At 50.5% G+C, this 7,632-nt stretch overlaps 1 pseudogene; it reads right to left on the bottom strand.

The window, feature by feature from the left end:
• Nucleotides 1–1,006: 1,006 nt before the first annotated feature.
• LOC136662724 (5S ribosomal RNA) lies at nucleotides 1,007–1,123 on the bottom strand (annotated as a pseudogene).
• Between the last annotated feature and the right edge of the window lie 6,509 nt (nucleotides 1,124–7,632).

The following is a 7,632-nucleotide window of genomic DNA, read 5'->3' as shown; positions in this document are numbered from 1 at the left end:
AACTTTTTGGCAGGAGGGCCACATCAACTCTCTGACACTGTGTTGGGGGCCAGGAAAAAATAGAATTAATTTACATTTCAAATTTGAATAAATTTACATACACGAATATATTGGAGATCAAACTTATATGAATGAATGAAGGCCTTGCAATAGCTCTATAAAAGGCCTTGCACAAAGCAAAGCCAGCCTTTCCTTTGCTGCCACTGCTGCATCACAGATGTGAAATGGCAAGCAGTGGAGGGAGCCCTGGTCCCACAGCTCAGGCAAGAGGTCGAACAGTTGGCCGTCACGCTGAGAGCAGTTGCATCAGGCCAGCACGGGCTCCAGCAAGTCTCCGGAGGGCCAGAGGCTCACTGGAGACTGGGTTCTCCCTGAGGGCCGGATTGGGAGTCCTCGAGGGCCTCAAGTGGCCCCAGGGCCGGGGTTTGGGCACCCCTGCACTAGACCAAATGGACATCTTAAAGTAAAACTACATGCATATAAGCCTAAAAGTAAGTGTTAACAAAGTGGTGTAGATTACCTTTGAATTATAAACAGTTACAAAGAATTCAGAAGAAAATTAAAATAGTTGTTCTCTATGAAACCTGCCTGTTGCAATGTGTTGTGTATTGGACAAGCCTAGAGTAGATTGCCCTAGCATGGAGGCCCCTTAGGGGCAGGGCCCAATCGGCTTAAAGCCGGTCCTGGCTCAGACCAAACTGTTGAGCTCAGAGAGTCTCAACATTTGTCCCTGCTGTACCACTTTGCATGGTCCACCTATCGGAAGTACGACCAGAAGTAACTGGTGTTGTTGACATTACCAGTTTGGGAGTCCAGATGTGACGCAACAAACACCAGTAAGAGGCTCAGGGCAGGCATTTCTGAGCATGTGGAAAGCACGCTCTGGAGCTGTGGCCGTCGAACTGAGCCTCCTCCTGCTGCTTGTCACATTACATTGCTGGTCTTGCTGCCAGGGGTCTGGGGGCCCCATGGTTGGCAACCTTCAGTCTCAAAAGACTATGGTATAAGCCTACAGCACCCGGTATTCCCAGGCAGTCTCCCATCCAAGTACTAACCAGGCCTGACCCTGCTTAGCTTCCGAGATCAGACGAGATTGGGTATGTACAGGGTAACTACCACTAGTTATCACCAGATACCACCAGTGGTATGAGTACCACTGGTTGAGAAATGCTGGTTTAGCACGAAGGACGTGGTTGTATTGTGTGCCTTGAGGCCATCCTGAGACCGATTTCTTCCTAATCGGAAAAGGATCTGATCATAAGAAGTCATACTGTTTTTAAAAACTGTCTCTCCCTTGCCTCTGTCAGGGAGCTTAGGATGAGATGCAAAATCTATTATTTTAATTTTTTTCTTTCACGTTTGGGAAAAATGTCACACCGAATTTTTTTGCTTCTTGGTTCTCTTTTTTTCTTCTTCTCCAAATGGAGGTTTAGCACCAGAGCGATGGGGCTATTTCAGCCGACATCCTCATTAGTAGCTGCTTGGCCTTGGCAAGCCAAGGTCACTGCCTCATTCATTGCCTTGTGGGAGAGAGAATGCCGGTGTTTGGAACAAAGCAGTTCTCCCAGGGCCATTGTGTTCCTTTATGGACCTGGCTGCACATGTTGGCCATGCTGCCTTCCTTTCTCTGGTGCAGCCATTTTCAACTGGTGTGCCATGAAAAGTCCTCGGGAGTGTGCCATGGGAGTTTGGAGCACAGCGATTAAAAATCGCTGAAAAACTTTATTCTGTGGCTGCCTGTCGTAAAGAATTGTTCTCTCTCTGCTGGTGGAGGAATCAGTGACTATACAGTTGCCCTAAAAACAGAGCCATGGAGCCCGGAAGAGACTCCCAGAAGCCAGAAGTGACATTGCAAGAGGCAAAGACCATAGAAAAGATAATAGAGGTCAGTGTGCCATGCAAGTGGCTGCTCTGGGTGGGGGTGGGGGGGTATTAAATGGGGACAGTTCACCTCCAAGAATGCCTTGTAGGGGCATACCTATATTTAAATAAATGTTATTAAAAATATTTAGATGTACCTTTCCCTTTCCCTTTAATTAATTAAAACAACCCCACAACAAAAAAAAAACCCAAAGGGCACAATCCTATACATGTCATAAGAACATAAGAACAGCCCCACTGGATCAGGCCATAGGCCCATCTAGTCCAGCTTCCTGTATCTCACAGCGGCCCACCAAATGCCCCAGGGCGCACACCAGATAACAAGAGACCTGCAAGGCTTCCTGGGAACTGTAGTTTAAGAACATAAGAACAGCCCCACTGGGTCAGGCCATAGGCTCATCTAGTCCAGCTTCCTGTATCTCACAGCGGCCCACCAAATGCCCCAGGGAGCACACCAGATAACAAGAGACCTGCAAAGCTTCTTGGGAATTGTAGTTAAGAACATAAGAACAGCCCCACTGGATCAGGCCATAGGCCCATCTAGTCCAGCTTCCTGTATCTCACAGCAGCCCACCAAATGCCCCAGGGAGCACACCAGATCACAAGAGACCTCATCCTGGTGCCCTCCCCTACATCTGGCATTCTGACATAACCCATTTCTAAAATCAGGAGGTGGCGCATACGCATCATGGCTTGTACCCCATAATGGATTTTTCCTCCAGAAACTTGTCCAATCCCCTTTTAAAGGCGTCTAGGCTAGATGCCAGCACCACATCCTGTGGCAAGGAGTTCCACAGACCGACCACACGCTGAGGAAAGAAATATTTTCTTTTGTCTGTCCTAGCCCGCCCAACACTCAATTTTAGTGGACGTCCCCTGGTTCTGGTGTTATGTGAGAGTGTAAAGAGCATCTCCCTATCCACTCTGTCCATCCCCTGCATAATTTTGTATGTCTCAATCATGTCCCCCCTCAGGCGTCCACTCAGAATTAAGTCCCATTCTGTTCTGTGGGGCATATCACACTGCAGCCTAGGTAGGTTTCCAGCTGCAGTTGATAAAGAGGAGGGTGAGCTGCTCAAGTGGTGGGGAGTTCCACATAAATGGTGCCACCACAGAGAAGGCTCTGTTCTGGGTCACTGCCAAATTACATTAGACTTAAGTTGGATTCATGCTCCCTCGCTCTGGGACACTGTAGTTTGGGGAGCAGGCAGTTGGGTGGAGGAATTTAGAGGATTCTCAACAGATTGGGCAAACTACAGTCCCTGCCTCAGGAAGTCTCAGGATGGCTTTGGTCACTATATTATGAACTGGATCCAGTACTTGGCTGGAGGACCCCAGGCAGCTGTAGCTAAATGGAAGAGCATCTGCATTGCATGCAGAAGGTCTCAGGTGTCATCCGTGACAGCAGCACCAGGTAGGACAGAGAAGAATTCCCACCTGAAACCCTGGTGAGCTGCTCACTAGGGTTGGCAATGCTGAGCTAGGTGGAGGAGTGGTCTGACTCAGTGGGAAGCAAGGCAGGTGGGGGGGGAACTGAAATCCAGAGGAGGAAATAGGTTCTTTAAATGAGTGGGCGGGGCAGAAAAGCAAGCTTGTAAATTATTCAAGGCTTTGGAGACAGTCTGCTCCAAGTGGAGGCGGTTGTGGAATTTATCCCCAAATGCCAACAGGGCCAGGTGGTAAAGGACTAAGCCTGTTCCTTCTAGGAAGGGGCTATTTCAGATGGTTGGCCTGCTAGGTGAACCAGTCCACTGAGCAATCAATCCATCACGCATGCCTGCCCTTGCTGAAGAGCTAGTAAAAAGTTCAAAGCAAATCTGGATTCCTTATGAGTACATGGACATTTGGGCCTTCCTTTGAAACTCTGAAATCTTCCTGGGACCTTCCCCCTTTTCGCCATTCTGGCTTTCTCTAGGTTTTGTTTTCTCTTCCAAAGATGACCTTTTGTGCCAGGGCAATGGGAATATTCTGGCTGACCAGCCTGTCTTCGTTTGCCCTGGAATGGCAAGGTCATCATCCTGCTCATTGCTTGGCAGGAGAGATAATGCCCGCATTTGTATCTAGGCAGCCAGGAGTTCTTACATGGGGTGAAGCGTCAACAGTGCCTCCCTCTTTCCTATTGCTCTCTTGCCTGCCATTTTGCTAGCTGTGTCTTGGCGACCGCTGATGTGCAGTGAGGTCCAAGGCTGGGGACACACTGTGTGCAGATCTCAGTGCCCCGGGAGTATGACATCACCACCAAACTTCTGGGTCACCAAGCTTCCACATGTGTGATCACTGGGGAGAGACTAGCGCTGAGGTGGACAAGAGCTGAACCTCCCCAGTGATTGTGCAAACACTCAGAAATGGGGTGATCTCAGGCAACCTCATTGCGTATGTGCTTTACCCACTTTCTGAGTGGTTGTGCAATCGCTGGGGAGGCTTGACTGTTGTCTGCCTCAGTGCTAGTCTAGTGGCAGCTCAGCCTCCCCTGTGAACACGTAACCCCTCAAAGAGTGGGTGCAGCAGATGCAATCACAGGGGAGTCTGAGGCTTGGAGTAGGATAAGTGAGGCTCTGCCTCTCCTGACCACACGCTCCTGCTGGAGACACTTGGGCTGCTTCAGACTGAAGGAGGCACTTTCCCTGAAAGATGCATTTGCCCAGCACTGCTGATCTTCCCCTGCAGTGCATTGTTGCACGAAAATGTTGCCCCCCCCCTCGCTCCCTAATGGCAGACTGGGTGCTGCCACTGCGACTAAGGTCTGATGTACAGAGTGGCCACAAAGGCCCTGTGCATGAGATTGTGTAAATTTGGAACTGAAGCCAATAAAGCCTGCACAGGGTCTTTGTGGCCATCCTCTACAGCAGGGGTCTCCAAACCGCGGCCCGGGGGCCAGATGCAGCCCACAGCCAGCCTCTTTCCGGCCCGCAGTCAACCTCTTGTCCCCTGAAAGCCTCTGGTCCACTCAACCGAACATGACCAGAACTGTGCTCTGATTGTGTCTGGAGGGTGTTCTGAGGGCCAGAGAGGTTGAATGAATGAGCCCATTCATTCATTTATTCACTCATCTAAGTTCCAGCTCTAATTTAAATTTTATATTTAAATTATTTGTCCGGCCCTCCACACCACACCAGATATTTGATGCGACCCTCTGGCCAAAAAGTTTGGAGAACCCTGCTCTACAGTCACATGACTGTTTTCGCTGGCCTTTCTTAACCCAAAAGCAGCTTTTGAAAACTGGATCTTTTTTTTTGTAAATAAAGGAATAAAAACAAATAATAAATAAAATAAATAAAAAGGGATAATTTCTATATTTTTTTAAGTTTCATAAAGCTAGGTGGGTCCCAATAGAGTGTTGTTTTAAAAACTGGGTCCCAATGCTAAAAAATTTGGAAACCACTGCATTAGACTGTTCTAGGCCAATGGTGGACCTAGAGTGGGGCAAGCGCCGACCCTCCAAAGGCGCCTCTGAACCCTTGCCCCCGCCCCTCCCAGGAGGAGCGCCCAGAAGCGCTGTGGAGAGGCAGCTTGCTGTGCCACACATGCAGTGAAGCAGCAGAGAGACTGAGCAGAGAGTCAAGACTTCCCTAGCTTAAATCTTGCCTCTGCTTTGGACTTGGTGGCCTTGGGTAGCTGTTCCCTCTCGGCCTCAGTCTTCCTTATCCACAATATGGGCATAATAGTACTGCCTTGCCTTATAGCACTGTTGTAAGGACAACTTCCAGATTGAAGCATGTGAAGTACTGTTCTTTGCACTCTCAGAATGTACTACTGAAACTAGATGTTATGATGTGCTTGTAAACCGGTTGTAGTGTTGTGGCTCTCAAACTTTTAAGCATCGGCATCCACTTTACAAAAAAAAAAGTTTACCAGCTGCTCAAGCCTCTGTGACTCTGATGGGGATTGGGCAGCAGTGCTCCCCCCCCCCACGTCGAGGTTGTTTAAGCCTTGTAGCACATGGCCTAATCTTCCCTGTCAATTTTGCAAACCACCAAAAATTGGATTGTGCCCCGCTGGTGGGCCACGGACCTCACTGTTTTAGAACTACTGACTGTGTATCTCTTTAGCTGTCCACTTAAAACAATTTAGGCATTCCTCTGTGTACCAGTGGCTGGTTCTTTACCTGGCATAAAGGATGTGGTGGTGGTCCAGATGCCTTGAAAAGGGAATTGGACAGATTTCTGGAGGAAAACTCCATCACAGGTGACAAGCTGTGATGGGTAAACATAACCTCCTGGGTTCAGAAGTAGGCTACCTTCGGAATGCCAGATTCAAGGGACTGGCAACAGGATGCAGGTACCTTGTCTGTGTGTTCCCTGAGGCATCTGGTGGGCTACTGTGAAATACAGGAAGCTGAACTAAATGGGCCTTTGGCCTGATCCAGCAGGCATCTTCTGATGTTCTTATGGTTGGAAAAGACGAGCAGCCACGATCTAGCTTCCTGTTATCTCACAGTGGCCCACCAGATGCCTCAGGAGGCACAAATGACAACAAGAGACCTGCATCCTGTTGCCACTCTCTTGCACCTGGCCTTCAGAGGTTGCCTACTTCAAAAACCAGGAGGTTGCACATACCCCTCATGGCTTGTGACCTGTGATGGACTTTTCCTCCATAAACCTGCCCAATCCCCTTTTAAAGGCATCTTGGCTAGATGCCATACCCCGTGGCAAGGAGTTCCACAGACTAATTCCTGTGCATCCGCTCCACCACTGGAGGGGGGAACCCACGGTCCAGCTAGGCTCCTTGACCCACAATGACCTGCATCCTGGTGCCGCTCCCTTGCATGTGGTATTCTGAGGTTGCACATATCCAGCATGGCTCATAACCTTTGATGGACATTTCCTCCACAATCTTGCCCCATCCCCTTTTCAAGGCGTCCAGGTCAGATGCCATCCCTACATCCCATGGCAAAGGGTTCCACAACCTAATGCCAAGCTGGTTCCTGTGCATGATCTCCACCACACGGCTCCGTAACCCATAACGTGTGAAGCCATAAATGTGTGTCCAATTATGTGTGAAGCCCTCCACCACTGGGGGGACAAGATCCAGCCAGGCTCCTCGGCCTATAACGTGTGAAGCCATCCTGGTAGCTTGTGCCAGGCAGTGGGTGGGTGAGTGGGTGGATGGTTGGGGGGGGGTGTACTACTCATGCGCCAGCCTCCCTCTTTGGCTGGCCTGCCCACCTCCCCTCCCTCCCTCCAGCTAGCATGATCACAGCCCAATCCTATGCATGTCTATTCAGAAGCAAATCCCATTAGATTCAATGGGACTTTCTCTCAGGAAAGTGTGGATAGGATTGGGCTGTTAGGCGGTGGGTGGGTGGTTAGAGGGTGTACTACTCAGGAGCCAGCCTCCCTCTTTGGCTGGCCTGCTCTCCCTCCCTCCAGCTAGCACACTTAGTCAGGCAATGGGTGGGTGGCTGGTTAGGGGTGTTCTACTCATGAGCCAGCCTCTCTCTTTGGCTGGCCAGCCCACCAGCACAATTAGTCCAGTTGCAAGGGGGGAGGGCTGGTGACGTCGGTTCTTCCCCTCCCTCTCTCCCTTCCCGCCCCCTCTGGCAGCCAGCTGATCCTGCAAGCCGGCTGCAGGAGCATCCACGGCTGGGCTTAGGGCAGCGGGCTGGTTCCTTGCCACCCTGGGCAGAGGAGGAGGAAGGATCGGGGCCAGAGGCTGCCAGGAGGGGAAGGGGGGAGCCTCTGCAGCCTGCCCGGGGGGAGGGAGCGGAGCGGGCGGGGGCGAGCCATGGCGCACGGCTAACCACATCCGCGC

Source organism: Tiliqua scincoides, chromosome 11 (assembly GCF_035046505.1).
Source record: "Tiliqua scincoides isolate rTilSci1 chromosome 11, rTilSci1.hap2, whole genome shotgun sequence".
Classification (NCBI taxonomy): domain Eukaryota; kingdom Metazoa; phylum Chordata; class Lepidosauria; order Squamata; family Scincidae; genus Tiliqua; species Tiliqua scincoides.
The sequence above is the reverse complement of the archived record's forward strand: the minus strand, read 5'-3'. Positions and strand labels throughout refer to the sequence as shown.